This window comes from Pleuronectes platessa, chromosome 6, assembly GCF_947347685.1.
Source record: "Pleuronectes platessa chromosome 6, fPlePla1.1, whole genome shotgun sequence".
In the NCBI taxonomy this organism is placed as follows: domain Eukaryota; kingdom Metazoa; phylum Chordata; class Actinopteri; order Pleuronectiformes; family Pleuronectidae; genus Pleuronectes; species Pleuronectes platessa.
Genome location: NC_070631.1, coordinates 23969735 through 23991010, shown reverse-complemented (window position 1 = coordinate 23991010; position 21276 = coordinate 23969735).

Sequence of the window (21276 nt, the reverse complement as noted above, 5' to 3'; positions counted from 1 at the left end):
GAGAGAGAAAGACATAGACAAAGAAAGAAACCATCTTCTAAATGTTTGATGAAAATAAATGATAAATATTAACTGTTTGTTACATGCTTCACAAATTCAAACATCAATAGCCCAGAAATATTCAACTATTATACAATTATTATATGAAATATGTCTTTTATATTGAATACCGATTCCATGATAATAACTACTATAGGGTCATTGTTAGAAACGGGGGCTCTAGGGAGAGATGAGCCTTCAAGAGGTTCTTGAAGAAAGAGAAGGACTCCCCTGCTCTGGTATCATTTAAGTAAAAAATCTATTGCCTACATTCATGTCATGTTTACCAAACAGCAATTATGAGTCGTCAATTGGAAAAATTGAATTGTGTGATTTCTGACAGAGATAATATCTCTCAGTTGGAAAAAAGAATTATAGCAAGTCGACTAACTACTGGCAGAATGCATCACTGATAAAAACATCAAAATAGACTATACCATAGTCTCGACCATCAGTGAAGTCATTGTGGTTACCTCAGTGTCGCCCTGTAAAAAACAGGCTTTCGGTAATTTAAGTGAAACACGAGCACAAAGAGAATCAAAGTTATTTGATGGAGCAAAGATCTCCTGAAAGACACAAGAATCCCTTCCATGTGTTCACATGCATGTGTGTGTCTGTTCCCACAAGTCAAGCTACAGTAGCATCATCAGATGAGCTAAGATGGACCCTTGTGACATGTGACCTGAGCCTCAGGCACCCCTGTATAACAACACTCGTACAAAATGCTCCTTCAGCCGCAATCATGAGAGTGTAACACACATGCTCAAATGATTGGAAATGCTGCTGATGTACAAATGGCCATTGGCTCTGGCTGCTACTGAACGCTGCGCAAGTCTGAAAGGTTTGAGTTGTTTCGTGGAGGCTGGAGAGTTTGTATGGTAACAGCTGATCCAGCCATACATCAAGCCTTGTTCTTGTTCTGTGTTCACACTGTGTTATTATCTTAGCCTTGTGATAGCAGACCAGCGGCGAGTGAAGACATTTTCTCTAATGCCTGAAAGAAAAAGTAATGGGAGTCTGTCATACCAGCTTCTGTTGTTCTGAGGGGAAGGAGCTCAGCACTTAATGTTACACACTGTTACGTTTACTGCATTATCTACACTGTACCAGCAACACAGCATCGACAACCAGGGCAAAATGTATGTAATTTTACAAAGCAAAATAGAGTGCATTCCTTTAATTAGTCTTAATCAGAAAAAAGTGCATTTCAATGCATTGAAGAGGAAAGACAGAAGAGGCACTCATCTAAAAGCAATGGCCTTCATGTGATTTACTCATGTCATTTGACCAACTCAGATCTACAATGAATACAATGGATTGACATCTAATGTGTTGCTGTGACAGTGGAAAACAGGACATTCTAATCTACATCTCTTCACTAATCAAAGACAGCGCAGCTTGCTGAAGCTGTGTAGTATCTTGTATCTCCCTGGCCTAGTTTCTGTTCTTCTGTTTGCACCTCTTTATTGCCTGCAGTGAGTCACAAGTGTGGAGCCCACCTGTTACACACTGTCACGCAAGAGACAACAGCACAGCACTGTTAACACACACCTGGTCACATTGTGCACTGAAAACCCTCAACACAAAAGCCAGCTCTCACTGGGTCAGTCCTACTCTTTACCTCCTCTTTTTCATCAACATGTTTCAATGTTGCCGTAAAATGTATTACAAAAATTATTAATATTAAATACAGCTGGATACATTTAGCCTCGCTGGTATTTTCCGTCAGCAAAATGTTTGAGTCAGCAGAAAAGGGATCAGAGAGAGAGACACAGGGGTTCTATTTGGAATTCGTATTCTGCAGCATGCTGTGTGATTTTATTCCATATTTACTTATTTCAGAGCCCTGTCTCCTGGGACCCATGTTAAAAACTGTGGCTATAGAAATTCAATGCTAAATCAGTAAGGTGTTCCATAAAACAAGATAATTCAATCCCAGCTGTTCCACAAACTCCGACCTAACTCGATCTAACTGAATAGTGAAGACAGAAAACATATCAAAGGAAATTTAAGGAAACAGAAATACATATGAATTCTGTCACAATTCATCATTTTTTGTTCTATTAAAATGTTGAATGACAATGAAATGAATAAAAAAAAACTAGAATGAGTGTGTATATAAATGTATAAGTAAATATATGTACCTAACTGCAGTCGGACAACAGTACAGCTCAATAGATGCTGAATTCATAGATGCAGTACAGTTGATTTTACAGAGTAATAATACAGTTTAATAATCTTCAGATATCTGTTTTCCTTGTCAAACAAATACACCTTGTGAATCTAAACCTTTGCTTTGATGCACAGTCTTATAACTTTAACTGAGGCAATATTTGACAAAGACCTGCTGATCGGTCCTGTTTTATATTTTGGAAAGTGTTTTTATAGACTTGAACATGCTGAGGGCATTAACACAGGGACACACACATTTAAACCCCACAGAAACCTGTCCAATCAAAGGTCCAGAGAACGTCCAAACAGATGTTCATGTCTTAATTAACTAACTATAACCAACTCCATGACTGCTTTACATTCATGCCATTTATCATGCAGGTAACAACGATGTCTTTCAGTGAGCAGTGACAGACATGACAAATCTCTCATCACTTTCATCTCTCAATGCCCCGCGTATCCTCTGATGAGCATGTGGTGTAAAGGATGTCTGTGTGTGTGTGTGTGTGTGTGTGTGTGTGTGTGTGTGTGATGGTGTGTATATGAGAAACAGATTGCATGTAGGAAGTATCACAGTTAGGAAACAGCCTCGTGGAGCAGGGGGTGAGGGGGGATGGGAGGTCACATGTTTTAGGGAGATTCATGTCAGGTGGCTGCCTTCATTCTCTATCTGACCCTGACCTCTGATCTTCATACAAAAAGGGAGCACACTACTCAAAAAGCATTAATATTGAAGAAATAATTTAGAGAAAAAAAGGCCTTTAAAAGCCCCAAAATGCAGCCCCCTCTCTTTACTTGCCCTTGTTAACTCAGCAGTATATCTGTCATCCTTCCTTGACGTTAATTGTAATTGAATAATAAATGAGGCATATTGTTAAACCTTGTTTCAGCTCTCTGGAGCACAAGGGCACACTGGGAGGAGGAAAGAGGAGAGGAGAGGAGCAGGTTCATTTATGATCAGCATCTGGGTTCAAGCTTGGCTGAGCAGTGGATGAAACCTTGAAGACGTATTTCCAGGTAACATTTTTGCAGTAGAAATAAAATGCTAATATAAGCAAAGCTGCCTATGAAGTCTTTGGTCTCGCCTGAGTCCAGTGGGGTTTCTGTGATTCTTGAGAATTTGGACAGGGTGCTTAAACCAATGCAGCTGCTTTTGCCTTTATCTTACTGGTTTAGCAGCCCGGTATACTCACACATCCAATATATATCCCATTGCTACTTAACCAATCGAATCTTTGAATTCCGATGAGTCTTCCGACTGAAGTCAATGGACAGACCTAGAGAGACTAGAAAAGAGATTTGGTTGTTAAGTTGTGACATGTGATATCTTTTTCTGGGTCCAAGCTCTGGTATTTTCAAGATGCCACAGTACGGTATCCCTCGCAGTAATTTAGCTATACATGTGGATCTCAGATGGTAAAAAAAACACAAAAAACGCAAAACAAAGTTTGTCATTGGCTGGTGTACGCTAACGCTAGTTAGTTTAAGACGTGCAGCACAGAGCCGATAAATGTGTGAATACAAAAAAGGCAATAAGTATTTTACTAAAATTGATGCAATATAGAAAAATACTTTATATATATTTATATGTATATATATATATACATATATATGTATATATATATGATGTTAAGAGGTTCTGCTATTGTTTTTTATTATTTTTTTCTTGATATGAGAAAAGAGCATTTATTTTACATTGGAGTACTTCTTTATAATCCCTTTTAATGTGAAAATATATATTGCACTAAATCATAATGATAGTTAGACATTATGATGTTCTAGTCATTTGCTTTAAGACATTTTCTGGACCTTTCTTTTTTTTATTATTATTAGATTGAAAGACTCCAGCTTTGTGTAAGTGTAAATGATTTTCCAGGCCTGATAATAGGGGGCAGGGAATAGAGCCACACTGAGGGGTTGGAATGCAAATGGTGGGGGAATAAAAATGTCAAGGACAGTGAGGGCCCATTGAGGTGAAGGAGGCTGGAAGTGGCAGCAGTGCAGAAGAGGACGAGATCAGGCACGAGGCCAGGACATGAGGGTGATGTTTGACTCTGACGCTACATCAAACACAGTTAACTGTGTGAAGTTTACTCAGAGCTCCAAATGATTTCGGAGGGATATTTGTCTTTTAAGGACAAATGGGATAAACTATTCATTTGACATTCATCAGCATTTTACTTCAGGAGCTGTTTGCTCTTGCCAATAGGATTTGCATACATATGAAGAAAAAAAAATGCCTCAAACACGTGTATCAATTGATAATCTCTCAGGTGAAGGGTTAATGGAATAGCCAGGTAGCCATGGAAACAGAGCCGATAGGTGTGTTTGTGTGGTTTATGCATCTGAGGATCACCTCACCAGCCGTGCCACTGATATGTGTAACAGAGCACACAGCTGGGGGTTTTCCATTTCACCATCAAACATGGACAATTACATCTGAACGAAACAGAAATAATTATAAATGTAGTTAATGATGATTAAAAATGTTCAGTTTGTTATCATGGTTTAGATATTGTTTCCTGACTTTGTTGCCTCATGGTGGGGAGACTTAATAACCACTTTCTGTGACTGGGTGGAAGTCTCAATTAACAAACGACTATGTCCGCTACCTTGTCAATTATTCAAAGAGACTCTATAGGAGAACAAATGGCTGCATTTCATTGTGCAGGTTCAAACAATATGGGGATAAATCCTGCAAACAGATTCCTGTTTAAAATGCACAATACAATACAGAGTATATAGAGCAAACATGCATAATTAACATATATTGTGCATGCATTCAGCATATGGCATGCACATGTCATTATAATGCATAAAAAAATCCTCCCCCCATCCCTCTGTGCAGCTCATCTTTGCTCAACTAATGCCTACTTGTGCAAAAAGTCAATATATAGGTTCATTGCACTTCTGAAAGAAACATGTGTAAAATACAATGGGACCTCATTAACACCAGAATAATAATTGAATGATGACTCTTGTACACTTAGTAATAGATGGCATTAGAAAATCATTCTATCTGTGTCTCAGTTCAGTGGCTGTATCCTTCAGAGGCTAGATTGCATCCCAGCGGCGCAACTAGGTTGTCACATTTCTAAGGCTCCAATGGGTGGATCCTTCCCGGCCCAACCGATCCCAGGATTCATTGCGCTTCAGTGATGAACCATTTTTCAAAGAGGTAATGGCGCCAGCGAGCAAAGAGTCGCCAATGCTTGAGTATCACGCTTGCAATAAGGGCGGGACGAGTTGGTGCGGCCAATAATGGAAATCCTAACTCAATTTGGCTCGACCTTCACGGTCCATGCAGCCCATGAAGGAAGCGGTCTTAGTGGACCAGGTGGATTGTGTCCTGGGCAAAGTGGCAAACAACACCTGCTAGTCATCGGCATGTTGGCATCATCATTGACGGATGTTAGCATTTAGCTTCAAGCCCGCGATACAACCTGAAGCCATCTTCACAGAGCTGCTTATTGGCACTGCAGTCATTTTGGACAACAGTGGGGCTCAGTGGCAAAGAAGAGTAGGACATTTGAGGCTTAACACCGGAGGGGGGGGAGGGAGAGAAGAGAGAGAGAGAGAGAGAGAGAGAGAGAGAGAGAGAGAGGTGAACACACTCACACACACACATAACTAGAGGCAGAGGCACCGCTGAGGGTGCCGACAGTAGTACATATCTTCCAAAAATACAGACTAAGGAATCAGCTGATCATTATACTTACTTATATCTAACTGATGGCCTGGCCACTGTCAGCCAATGGAAAGATACCAGGGCCACACACACACACATATATACACACCACACGCGCTCACACACACACATGCATACATTGTGATCAGACGTGGTAAATGACAAGCTTGGAGCCAGAATGTCTCACATGATCCTATCAGAGCTGACAGGATCCACGAGTCTCTCACACTGGTCGCCATCATTCCTCACATTCCTCACGGTAATATTTGTGGCGCGGCTGTGCTGCTGGCTCTTTACAGTTTAGCAACGATGCACCCGCTCTGCATGTCTTGTGACTCGCTGCCTCAGAGCTGCTGACAGTGAGACCTTTCGGACTGACGTAGACCGGCATGCACCACATGCATGCTGCGGCAGGGGGAGAGTGTCAAGGCCTTTTTAGTAGTGGGTCAACCTGACACTGATGTCATCCGTGACCGCTAGGCATGAGATAACTCCACAGCGCCCTGCCTCTGTGGCTCCTTTTCCATATATGGATGTCTCCATTCATATTGCAGTTTAGTTATTCTTAGTAAGGCTGTGGTGCAGCTTGTTTTCAGTGGGGGAAAGGCAAATTGCACATATCCACATCAGCCATGTGCTTTGCTCTTACATGCCAAAATTAATGAAATTAGGTGGATAAAAGAATGTTGACTTTAGGAATGCTAACTATTTTGCTTTTTGTTGTGATTTAGTCTTTCTAGTGATGTCTTGGGCAGCTCTTCATCCAGATAACAGCAGGAGACACCACTGTCCTGCTGTGCAGTGCCACAGCGCCTTCAGTGACCTTCAGCAATGTTATTTGATCAGACCATTGAACATCTTCATCCTTTCTCTGGAGTCTTCCCTCTTAAATGACACCAATACCATGTAAAAGTCAGTCTTTCTTTTTTTTGTATGTTTCCACTCACACACACACTTACACACACACACACACACAAACACACACACACACACACACACACACACACACACACACACACACACACACACACACATACACATACACATACCCACCACACATGAACTGGAACTCCATCCCGGTGAGCCTCTCTCAATCCACTGGGGGCTCCCTAATGCCAGGTTTGGTGCTGCAAACACAGACACATGCATACATGAAACCTGACCTAACGTCTGCACTCGACAGCTGCATCCCAATTTGGGTCTTCTTTCCCTGTGAAGGCATAACTATGCATGACCATCAGCACTAAACCTGAGACTCCCCTATTAATAACACACCGATGGGAATCTCACTGTGGCGGATACATTTCCCAAACTTCTCTTGGCAGAGGTAGAATGAGGTGAAACCCGAAAAAACGATAACGAGATCAGAGATGCCCAAAACCTCCTCATCCTATCCGGTGTGCAGCACATTCAAACCTGGCTGTGCTGTGAATAATTGAATAGCGGTGAGTAACTCAAAACGGGACGTGTTGAAAATAGAAAAGGAGGGATTCCCTGTATGTGTGTGCGTGTTTGTGTAGGTGGGTGGGTGGTTGTGTGTGTGTATGTGCAAGTCCTGCTAAGCGGGGGAAGCCCCCCCCTCTCTGCGTTCCTGCCTCTGCAGTGTGCCTCACCCATCCAACAGCCAATCAGATCACAGCGAGCGGAGAGGGGAGAGTTGTGGGGGAAGCCATGCAGGGATGGGCGTGGGTGTCACGGTGTGCGTATGAATATGTGTGTGTGTGTTTGGGCGTCAGTAAAAACTCTACTGTAAATGTTAATAAAATGTGCATGAATCAAATATAAAATGTAAAATATATGATAGTGTTTATTTGTAATATTTATTTCTTCTGATGATTTTGACCTGCATGACTCAACACAAATTTGTTAGGGTGCGCGCAGACACACACACACACACACACAAAGCATGATAAAGGGCAGTAGAGGTGTAGAGATGAGGACAAACAGAAGGAACTGTTTGCGATGTTAACATACAGTATCCTGTTCACCTCTGCTTCTGAATGACAATGTGATTCAGGATCACGTTTATAATCAGTCGGTCCTGAAGAGGATTCCAAGGACACTGCACCTATCACCCTGAGATTGAGAAAGGGTTAAGAGGGCCTGACTAGTGCTTGCATTCATGTCATTTTATTTTTGATGAGTTTTGCATTTTTTTATCATAGTTTGTTTGCATGATGCAGTGAAAATCAGGAGAAGCAGGAAACGATGTTGACATGCTAGTTGCAAGCATCAGCTTTGCGTTCCCTAGAGTAAACAATGACCCACCACAGGTTGCAAGGAAGAATGTATGTGCCACACTGGTAGTGTGTGAATAATTTAAGGTATTTCTTTTCATTTAGTTGCCCATGTTGTCAGGTAAGAACAGTCACACTGCCCGCGTGAGATGCGCAATAGCCGCTCTGCTCTAGAGTCTCGCCTATTTTCTCCACGTGCTACACATGGTTCGTAGAAAAATAAACAGTGGAAATTATTTCACTACAGTTTTAATACCATTCATTTCTTTGTACAAGGTTTTTATTGTTATTGCACAACCTCAAGATGCACGGCGTCATACCCTGACACTGAGTTGAATACATAGGCTTCTTTCATCGGAGGAAAACACAGTGGTCACACCAGAAACCTCATGTAGCATCTGAGCAGCAGAAGCACTCCGTGATGCAGCATATCAGCCACAAGGCTGAGTACAGTGTGGTCCGGGCATAAACCACTTGATCCAACGCCACATACCTGTAGTCCAGTCTACTTATGTCGCGTGGGCGATGGGAAATAGTAGATTTCACTCTGGATCCAAAGACTGGCCTGGCTGACTGTTACAATAGCATCAGCATACTGTACCTAGAGCCAAGTGGACTCGGTTATTATGAAACACTGCAATAGGTGTGGAGTTGCTGCCAAGACCGAGAGAAGTCTGAATCAAAACACGCAAGACAAGTCTTCGATGATTATGAAAACATCTCATAACTGGGGCTCAAAACTGAAGCCAGATGAAGCCCTACAGCCCCGTTAACCTATGTCCTTATATCGACTTCAAGACTCACAGTGTTTCCCACAACCTTTACTGTAATATTTCACCATGAAAGGCTACAAGTCAAGTTCAGTCACTTTTATTTATATAGAACCAAATCATGACAGAAGTTATTTCAGGGCACGTTTACATAGAGGCGTTCACGACTCAATTATTTGTTATTTAAAGACACACAACACTCCCCCATTGGCAATTACTTAGCAACAGTGGCAGGAGAAAAACTCTGCTTTAATGGTAAGAAACCTTGAGCAGACTGGGCTCTGGGTGGACGGCCATCTGCTACCACCACCAGCTGGGTGGAGAGAGAAAAAGAAGAGAGCCCTGTGCAAAGATATCTACTAGTTCAGTTTTTTTGTCTGTCTGTATGTTGAGCGCATATCTTGAGAACTGTTAATTTTTTTGGCTCCTCATTTGGCATGTGTATTGTGAAGAGTCCAAGGAAGTACAGAGTTGAATATATCGAGCTGATCTTCAGAGCTTTTATTTTGAAAAGTTGTGAACTTGGGTCTGAAGTTTGTATTGCTTGATTAACAGACCTCTGAAATTGACAACAAGCAACGCATAACAAAAAAAAGTTATTACTAACTAACTAACTAACTAACTAGTTTCATTTTATGGGAAACATTGACCATAGAGTCCCTGCAAAAAAAACTATAAATCTTCTAACTTCCCTCTGAACCATGGACTGTTTATAAAAATCTCTGCGCACAACATCCAGCACACAAACAATAAAAAGTGACAGTATATTGTCGATCTGCTTGAGGAGGACACACTAAGGACAAAGAATAATTCTGAAGTAGCTCCAGAGCTTGAAGACTGCATATCGTTGTTATGATGAGTTGCCATGCTGTTGTGGTTATTAGAAGTCTGTCCACAGACCTGGTACAGTGTAGATAATGCAGTAAATATAACAGTGTGTTCAACTAAGTGCTGAGCTCCTTTACCTCAGAACAACAGAAACTTGTATGACAGAGTCCCATTACTTTTTCTTTCAGGCATTAGAGAAAATGTCTTCACTCGCTGCTGGTCTGCTATCACAAGGCTCATAAAATGAGCTCAGATAATAACACAGTGTGAACACAGAACAAGAACAAGGCTTGATGTATGGCTGGATCAGCTGTTACCATACAACCTCTCCAGCCTCCACGAAACAACTCAAACCTTTCAGACTTGCGCAGCGTTCAGTAGCAGCCAGAGCCAATGGCCATTTGTACATCCACAGCATTTCCAATAATTTGAGCATGTGTGTTACACTCTCATGATTGCGGCTGAAGGAGCATTTTGTACCAGTGTTCTTATAAAGGGGTGCCTGAGGCTCAGGTCACATGTCACGTAAGGGTCAATTCAACAGGCATCTTAGTTCATCGGAACAGACTCACACATGCATGTGAACACATGGAGGGGATTCTTGTGTCTTTCAGGAGATTTTTGCTTCATCAAAAACTTTGAATCCCTTTTTGCTCGTTTTTCACTTTTATGACCCAAAGCCAGTTTTTTACAGGGCGACACTGAATTAGACTTCAGTGATGGCCGAGACTGAGCAGTGAGTTGCTAACTCAGACTATTGTGAATCCCAGGTAGTTTTTCTAGTGCTGCTACTCACCGTGCTGAATGTTTTGTGCACTTATATGTCAGGGAGTGTTGGGACCAGATGTTGCCTCTCATTGTCCCATACACTATACATACATTCACAAGCATTCACAACAACAGGAACACATTCAGGTGAGGGGTGGCTTCTGAATCGAGCATGAGGAGGCAGGACATGAAGAATGAAATCTGCAATTTTTTGCTTACAGCACATTGACCCTGGCGTCGCCATTCATTGTCTTTCCAGGTTGATATCTTCGTCTGAGTCTTCTGAGTGTATTGCTCCTCTTTTTCAGTTTCATTTTCTTCGTGTTAAAAAACCTCATCAACTCGTCCAACACATTTTCTGGACATCATCCTGCTATATTACAGACACAGTAAACATGTTGCTGTCTTAGTTGGTAATAGTCGCAGCAGTAGTTGTTCAGCAGTCACAAATCCAGACTCTGAAGAAAAAAATACAGCAGAAAACATGTGAAACCATGAGGGATATATAATGAGATCTATAGACAAACAATCTGAAATAAAAGACAACTCTACCCTTTGTCTCGAATTGGCTGGACAACGGTGAGTCTTGTTATTTTGCAGGTCAGAGTTCAGTGAGATTCAATTCATGAGGGCAACAGGAAGCAAATGCATCTTGACCCCTTCTTCACTCAGATAAATGGGGACTGAATTTTGATGTGACAATGGCATTACTCTTACTTGTCTCTTTGCCCCATGGAATTAGCAATAATTCAATGCTCTGTGGCTCACTTGTCCCCTTAGTACCACTGGACCGTGCACTTGTTAAAGTGCTTTGAGACAACATAGTATTACACATGAGTATGTGGCTGACATGTTTAAAAGCTACACAAAAGCCCTTTAAAATGTGTGAAATTCCAAATAATTTGTCCTCCAGAACAATCTGGAATTTCTGTTGGCTTTGACTATTCCCATCTAGATCCACTTTTTCAGGATCAGAAAAAAACAAACGACATCCCTTCAGCACAAAACATTACATGAACTAAATCACATCCTTTTAAGGACTGACACAGAAATAACAATTACATTTCTATTTAGGAATAATGTCTCATGTTGAAAATAGAAACACTGAAGACATTCTCAAGCTGTGAGCCCTCTGGGGAAATCTGGAGATAATCAGTGAATTCCAGACCTGCTGGGCTCTGCCTCTCTTCACAGGTCTCCTGAGACCAGGACTTGTCAGTGTGTGTGTGTGGGGGGGGTGGGTGTAGGGGAGGAGGAGCGGGGGTCAACCCACAATTATACCCTTATTACACACTTCAGAACCGAATTAAGAAAATTACTTAAGTGCCTTATGAGGAGAGATGGTGTCACAGATTAAGTTTGAAAGGTCAAACTGATGACCTACAGGGCTGCTGTTCCGATGTTTCCAGGATGCTTTTCTGTCCTGCTCCTCACCTCACACCCCACACACCACATAGCTGCATCCTGACATGTGCCCTTTCTTTCATCCATTAAGTCATGCAATGATTTTGCTTCATTCATCACAGACTAAATACAGAAAACAAGACAAGCTGTCAGTAAGCCCACATATTATACCAATGATGATGCAATTTAATCGTCTACGAAACTTTGAAGGAATTTGTACAACCTCTCAAACTTGCCTACTCTAGCCTGATATCTTACCTGGAAATCAATTCAAAATTTTTGAATGTCTAAGTAGCCTGGATGCCAGACGAACTTAGCCCCGCCCACAACATTTGAGGTCGGGTAGTTCGGTCTGGAGTCGCTCCGTTGGGGAGAAATTATGCCCGAACAGAAACTGTTCAGACCAATCAGATTGCGGGCTTTATATGTTGATGGACAGATGATCAACAGTAACGTAATCAACCACGTCATCAAAGAGCGCTTGGGTTGAATTCGCTTTCAACAAACATGCCTGCCGCTGGCGAGCTGAGATGTGTAGATGCTGCCATTGAGTCTGTTTTAGAGGACATCGACAGCACATTCATTTTGAAAGAGGAACAGAGAACGCGGAGGCTACGCCAAAGCACCGCGCTAATCCCTATCGCGCCGGCGCTTGGCTGTTCACAACGGACACTGAAGCGACGCTGAACCGCCGGGCAGCGCTAATAATATCACCCGTTGATCCAGTAGTATTCAAGCATATACTTACTTGTTGCTCCAACATTAAGCAGCAGCGTCCCAACATTTGTCTTTTTTGTGTTATCTTTATACAACATGTTCCGAAGATCATACAACTCACTGTACTTCTCCACTTCAATTATTAATTTAATGTCATCCATGTTGAAGAACTTCTCCGCTGTTTGCTCCGTTAAATGTCGGGTGTCGAGGGTAAATTACGTATTCTCCACTCAAGCCTATGTGGAGAATACGTAGCCCCCCTCTCTCTCTTTTTATCTTTATCACAGCTTGTGTGGCTGCAGTGGATGGGCAGAGGGGGACATTTAAAAATGTCATTGGTAAAATTAAAACTCCAGGACAACAGAAGGGGAATTCAAAGTATGGGATGCATATTTGATCATTTATATCATATAAAATATGTCATCAATATCGTTTAAAATCATTTTTCAGTGTGTTTCCTGGCGCGATACACTCGCGTCAAGCGGAAAAAATAGACTCGACGCCGAAACGATCGCTACAATGCGTCGCTTAACATACGTCACATACTACGTTGCTCTGATTGGTTGTAGGTCTATCCAAATGAGACAAGAGGATATTTTTTCTGGTTCGGTTGATAAACGCCCCATAATCACAGCCCAATGGAGCGGTATCAGACTCACATTCTGACTAGAATTGTGACTATGACAACGTCAGGCTAATGTCTAAGATCTTTTTCAAATAGTGAACACTTCAGGACTTGCACAGTGTTAAGCACAGTGCTAAAGTAATTTGAGTCCTATCTAAAGAACAGGGTAATTACATAAAAGATAATGGAGTTCCACAAGGCTCCGTTCTGGGGCCTCTTCACTTTAGTATATACATGCTCCTACTAGCATAGTTATGCAGTTCACACTCCGATTTATGTAACAATGTCAGCACTGTCCCACACATATGTTGATTAGGTCAGTTTAATTGTAAGTGTTAAATGTTTTTACAAGATAAAACTAAAATAAATATTTTTTGGGCCAAAGGAGTAATTAAGAAATTGTGCAGAACACAAAACAACCACAAATCGTTGTGTATTCATGGTTTTGGACCTTTTTTTAACATCCACATCAAGACAATAATAACATTGGCTGATTCATAACTTGAGAATATTTCAATAAATAAATGACTTTGCCTCAGCTGGACTTCTGAAAGTCTGTACACATCTGCAGCTGAATCAGAATGCTGCTGCTGGGAGATCCGAAAAGGGGATCATAACAGTTCAGTCATCACATTTTTTTAGAGGCCTCCTGTTTATCAAAAAACTACTTCAATTCAATTCTCATTTGGATTGGTAAAGGACAAATTACACTACATTGCCTTGTTGTTGAAAGGTGTTACATAAATAAACTATTTTAGATTTCTAATGAAAAAAGACAAAAAAATGTCACATGCCAGGGGCCAGCTGGATGTGGTTTGTTTGCTTGGTTCCACGGTCACTTCCTCACAACCATGAAGATATGTGTCACATTCAAGTAGCAGCTGACTGGTACGAATTTGACGAGCAAATTAACAGAAGGGGGTCTAACAGAATCTTTGCAGTAGCTATCAGGAAAGGGCAAGTGAAGGGTTGAAGTGTTGACGTTATTGTGCTTAAAAACAATAGTAACAAAGCTTCACTGATATTTGGGAATAAAAGGGCAATCACCTCAGAACACTTGAGTTAAACACAGAGATAAAACATGCTATCTCGACGGGTTGAGTCGCAGATGATGAGTTTCTATCGACTGCCCACCCAGAGACAAGAAATGGACAATGCTCAGGCTGATGGACTTCACTGATCTCGCATGAGTCAATAGTTGGGCACTGTCACACCGAGGCGATGTACAATGTAACATGTCAAAAAGAACATGTGTTTTTCCTTTAAATTTCACAGGAATTTGTATTCGTTTGCAGTGGCTGCAGTTAAAAGTAGAAAGAGAAAATGTAAACAACATATGGTTGCCCTGCTGAAAAGAAAGGAGTCCATTCTTTCAAGTAGGGTCACGTGCATAGGTACTTTACACTCTGTGTACCTAATAAAATGTTGTTAACCCAATTTAAACTTTGACCACTTCTAACCAACATACTCAAAATAAACTTTTTACAGTATCTGTAGCTATGCAGCAGTGTTTTTATGACTGTGTCCTTGTTTTTTTGATTCAATGCATGCTCATGATAATGCACATGCTAACACACAATATTTATTTATCAGGAAAAAAACTCCACAGGGCTTTTAATTGGGGAACATTTCCTCTTTTAGTATAATCTCCCTCTGCAGCCCTTTTCCTCCTTGTCGATGTCAAAGCAGCTGCAATTTGTGTAATTTTTCAGAAATCTCATGCTCTGATTATCTATCATTTGTCATCAGTCAGTTCATACAGCACCCAAGCGCCCTCAGTGGGGGGAAAAAGTCTGCGTGCCGGTCTATAGTATGAACAGATGATTGGCTGCACCAAGAATAATATTTCATCAAATATATGTAATTGAGGGAAAAGCAGAGAATCCTGTCCAAGTCTTGCCATGTGATTGGACTAGGCAGTGTCAGTCTGCAAAAAATTCCCAAAACTAATATTACATTAAATTCTAAAAGCATCTCAAAGTGTGTATGTATGATTAGAGCCCGGTACACAAGTCTCAACTCATCAGTTAGAAGATCTGATAAGATATAAGGTAGAAAGAGAGCAGTTACACTCACAGGCACTGTAAAGAAGACGTGATCAAATAATCACAATGTTTTTGAAATAAGCTTTATCAGCAATAAGACGTAAAGATAGAAAACCTCCAATTCTGTCCTTCACAGGAACTACAGTCTAAATATAATTATTCCTCTGGGATAGTTTCACACGTGAAACAGGTCCATGATGTGGGGACAGATCTCTTGAGCAGAGAATGAACCCTAAACATTGCAGATCGGCCAATCACAGAACAAGCAGAAACTTCAACTTCATTTATAAACTAAAGATGGACTGTGACGAGAGGCGGACATTAGTGCTCTCAAAGGGTCATGGTGAGAATTTAAGGATTACTTATGCATTCCCTCGCAATATATTATACATTATCTTGCAGTAGTTTGTCCTGATTGGTGTAACCACAATCTGACAGCATGGAGTGTCCTCTTGATCTAAGAATTAATTGATCTACTAATTAAGCATACCTATTGAGCACTAGGCTACTATATCAGCAAATCATGGTCAAAGTAAAATTCAATTAGCTGATGTGTATTGCAGGGTTTGCACAAAGAGAAGAGTGAAAATGGGCTACGAATTAGGGTTGAATACCCGACCAGTCCGGGTTCAGAAAAAAATATTTAAATGATATTCAGGCTTGTGACGGGTCATGTACGTTGGCGGGGGTTCATTGCACATGTCTTTGATCTGGGAAATAACCATGTATTTCAGTGACAGGGTAACTCATAAAAGCAGCTTACAGTGACTAAAACAAGCTCAGGTTCACACCTAAAAAAATGCAACTGAACTCTACTATTTATGGCTCAGAAAGAAAAGACGATGAAATGTAGTGTGAGGAATTGCAAAACATAACGTGTGCAACAGTTCTCCTCAAATTATCACTGTGCTCACTCTGTAATGCAGAGATACAATGCAGATAAAACATAGAATCTAATAATATGATTTTAATTGGATGACATTTAGCTCCACAGATAGATCAGAATAGGACCAAGAGTTTTTTCTCTGGCAGGGAACTGCACGGCAGGCTTTGGGTGACGAGAAGTGGGTTACAAGGCCGTGCAGCCCCCGGGCCCATTTCTGTCCCCACTCTTACTCCTCGCTTCCTCCTGCCCACTGTGAATGCCTGGGAACTGGGTGAGAGATATAATTTAGCAGAGAAGCGTGCCAGGGCAGGGCGGGGTCCTGTCTGCAGGGGGTTGCTGGGGTTGCTGGGCAGGAGCCACATATAGAGATGAACTTGGCGACCTCGCCCCGACGAATGTAGCTGGCACACATCGATGTCAGAGTGCAATGATTTATTTACGGGGCCATTAGAAACTGTCATGAATCCAATGTAAGGGAGGGAGTATCAATCACTGTCAGTGTGTAGGGATCACATTCTAGCAACAGTATCGTCCTGTGGTCGTTTCAGACATTGCAAGCCAATGGTCGACAGAATACAAATATTATAAGCTCTTTTCAAAATGAAGATACTTTCGAGCCCCTTATTGTTTAACGTCCTTGTTTTGTTAGTGCTATTTACCTGATTTGTTCATTTCTCTCTCCATCCCTCTTTTCACTCTTTTTATTTCCCACTGCGTAGGATTTTCTGACACACGCAGAGCCCAGGATCTGAATGGCAAGCACGTTCCACATGAATAAGAGATCGAGGGGAGGGGGTGTCTGCATCATCACTGCCTCTCGAAGCCAGCAGCAACTCCACATGGACATCTGCGTTTAGTTCTTTCTCCCTCTTTTCTCCCTTTTGTCACACACAGTACCTTGTTAGCCTTTATCTGTGATTCACACTCTGGGAGTGGCCGATCAAAAAACCTTTGCTGATGCTCAACAGAGAATATTCGGGATGAATGTAGGTGGGACGCTCCGGGGAGAAGCTGACTGGTCTTACTCACTGGCTGCTCAGCCTTTTGCATCAGCAGTGCGTTGTCTGACGTCAGCACAGCCTCTCTCCTGCGTAATCGTCCGTCGTTCATGAGAGCTTGGAGAAACTTCTCCCTCTCTCTCTCACACACACACACACATGCACACGCACACAGGCTCTTCCCTCAGTGGATGCTGCTGTCATGCGGATTGAGCCCTACAGCTACGTCAGGGGTACCGACATTATCTGGAGCATCTCTTACACACATGGCAGTTTTAGATATGTGTCTTTATGTGTTTCAATAGGGTGGACAGCAAGGGTCATTATCTCTCAAAGAAGACGACTCTTTGTTTTCACAGCAAAATGTCTGGACCAGGGATCTTCACGTTCTGACACTGTGAGCCCCTTCATCAGCTTCTGTTATCTGCCCCCCAGCATCACTGCCCTACATAGGCTGCCACATGACAAAAGGTTATATGACTCGAGTCTCTCTCTGGTTATCGTTCCCTGTGTTAGGGCTGTTTGGTGGATGATAGCCTATAATGTGGGGGGTGTCAACCTTCAGTATAATGCTGATAATGATTACAATTTAAACACTATTGTTGGTAGCCTGTATTTGCTTTATTTGACAGCTGTCATTAAATTATTTTGGAATGGAGGAAAACTAAAGGGCAGATCTTGTGTCTATAATTTCCTTTTGTGGATTTATGAACATTTATTCACACATGGACAAAAAATGTTTTTTTTAAAGGCAGTTAGACCAGCTAAAGAAGGCAATTTACTCCTTTTCTATTGCCAGTAGATGAGTTCGCTTTTCATTTTGTACCCTGGCGCATCATGTTTGACCTCACTCACACGCTGAAAACCTCTCCACACCCCCTTTAACACTCCCACACCTCCACGAGGAGAGGCGGTGGTCTAGTGGCATAAACTTGGACTATGGGCAGAAAAGGTCTCTGGTTCGTCTCTGGTTCGACTCCACGGAAAAACAACAAAAAGACGAACCTGGATTGATCTGTCCAAAAATCCAAGCGGATTCTCCCTACCCTGTCTAGTGCCCCTGAGCAAGGCACCTTACTCCCCCAACATCTGCTCCCCGTGCGCCGCACATGGCTGCTCACTGCTCTGTGTGTAGCAGAGGTTACATTTCCCTTCCATTGCATGAGTGTGCCGTTGCATGTCTGTGCATGTGTTTGGGATAAATAAATGTATCTTAATCTTAATGAGGGGCCACAGGTCCCAGTGCAAAAACCCCTGATCTAGACCAAAATAGACTCCACAGAGTATTGTTGTATCTGATTCACCATTCAACCATTGTATCAGATTTTATGAATGTTATAAAAAATGCACGAAACCACATGCTCCTAACCATTTGTGATACAATCTGATAATTTATCCAGCCTATCATCACATGGAACATATTCCCATCTCTCACTTATGAATTAAAGCAGTGTCATGAGACAAATCATGATGGCGCTCACACTTACAGACACAGTTCTCCTCTCGGGACCAAACACAAGTGATGTTCCTCCTATGTAACCTTGGCAGTGTCGCAGAGAGTATTGATTGCATCACATTAAGCTCCACTGCGCACGCCACTGCTCTCCATATGCCGCATGTGTACAGCATGCAGGCTAAAGACCATGTGGATGACTTTTCCCGGCTGCTGTGGTCAATGCATGACTGTGTGCATGAGTGTGTGTGTACATGTGAATGTCCTCTCCAAGGGGACCAGTTAGCACACCGGCCCAGAGAGGAAGATCAGCTGTTACTCTGGTCGTGCACACAGGATGTTCCCAGCATGCCCTTGGCTCCCTGGAGGCGACAGAGGTCACACGGGAAAGTTCTCTGTACTTATGGCCTTTTGAATAATTGATGAATGGAGAATATGTGTGGTGAAATGATGGAATCACAATGTGAATGAGTTTTATAATACTACTGCTGCTACAAGCAACTATAATGCTGTGGTTGGTCATGGACATTTAACGTGGAAAGGAATAACTGGAGATCAAATACAATAAGAGAGTTGTTTCCAAACATCTGAATCTTCCGACATTAAAAAGCTGCCCTGGAGTTTTTCAAACTAAAAGCAGTGTTTCCAAAGATCTCAGTTTTAGTGGCTCTATACTTCAGAGTAAAAGTGACTCCAGACATATCCTTAGCATTGTGATTTTAAATGAAAACATAGAAGTAAGGATGTAATCTCACACTTTTGGTTATATAACGCAGAGACAAAATACATTTTCATGTGATCTTTTTAAGGTCAATAGGGACCATTGTGGGGTCATGTGGATACCAGGCAATGTGTGTTCATATAACCTGTAAAAGTGATGGTAGCTGCTTTACTTTGAATAGAGCCAGGTTGGCCATATCATCCTTTTTCTAGATGTTATGCCAAGCTTAACTAATCACCTGCTGGCCCCAGCTTCAAATGAGAATGGGATTGATCTTATTATCTAGCTCTCGGCAAGAAAAAAGGTCAATGAGTTTCCCAAAATGTCAAACTAGTGTTAAGTTGAAAGAAAACCTCCTTAGGCAAGTTGATCCTAAAAATAGTTCACCAAACAATGCTTCACTATGACCTTTGTAACTGAAACTTAACGCACAACAAGTCAGGCATCAACCATTCATATTCATCTTAAATCAATAAATACAAAAATCACATTTTGCTTGCAGCTTAAAAGCTTAGATATGTTGACCTGCATTGCTGTGTACAGTGAGAAAATGTAATCTTCTGTTGGACGAGGCCAGTCGTGAAATCCAGGTTACAGTTGGTGACAGCTGAATACTTTAAATTACAGTTATTTTACAGATTTCACACAGATAATACTGATGATTAAAGTATAAGAGTATAAAACATCATGAACTATGTTCATATTAATGGGGTTGGGAGCTGGAGAGGTATGCAAATTAGAGCTTCTGCATGGAGGAGGTTCATGGGAATGAAAAGCAGAGGATTCAGGGACCGGAAGATGGGAGGAAAAGGTAGCAGTGGGTAAGGAGGTTAAAGAGAAAAGGCGGGAGGAGTGAGAGAGCTTGGTATTAGGAGGGGTGGGGGTCAAAGATGGTGGATGGAGTAATAGAGGATGAAGAAAAAGGGATTAAGGGAGGAGGAGTGAGGCTCCACTGAGCATCCATCAGAGCCGGAGTGGAGCTGCAGGGCTGTGGTGCAAGGAAGCGGTGGGTGAGGGGGTGAGGGGGTGAGGGTGGGCTGTGAATTGTGGGGATGAGGAAAAGAAGAAGAAGAGGTTTCTGAACATAATGGGGAATAAAGGACAGAGCTGGACATCCTGAACAGTTGGATGATACGTGGGGATATGAGTCAGGAAGTTCCTCCACAGCTGAAGCTCAACATGGCCACAATGCTTTGCAGATGCACACATACGCACAACACGCGCACTGCGGGGAGGGGAAACAGAGGACGCTTCCCAGTGTAATAGGCAGTCGCTGGGGAGCGCAGGATGTAGCGCTGCAGAGAGGGACGGATGTGTGGAAGGAAATCTCTGAATAAAGGATAATGCAGGAAAGAGGGATGAGAGGAAGAGTGCCTGAGGCAAGGATGTGCGGCCACTGAGGGCTTGTGTTGTTAACACTGCTGCTGATGATGGCTGGGGGATATCACAGCAGCATTGAGATATCAATAGATTCCCTAATAATAATTCAGGCACGGATATAGTATGCAGAACACATAGAACAATGGTAGTCTTGACTGGCATATTAAAGCTAATTAATTCACCATGGATTTATGAACATTGCAAACACAAGGTTACTAGTATCTTGGCCAATTTAAATTATTTCATGTGTTGTAGCCAAACACTATTCCCAAAACTGTGTGCTTGATTCACAGTAGAGTTGGACTTTAATTATTGATTCTCTTACGGGCAATGTGATCATTAAAAGAAGCCCTGAAGAGCATCCACACTTTCATTTGTGTGTATCTGTATAAATGATAGTGTGAGTTTGTGTGTTTTTAGCGAGAGATCATTACAGTAAAGTCATCCATGTTTCCACTTGGCATCAAAGGAAATTATCAATTTGTCAGAGTTCATTTCATTAGCTAAAGTTATGATAAAAACACGGTTCGTTAATATTTTATTGT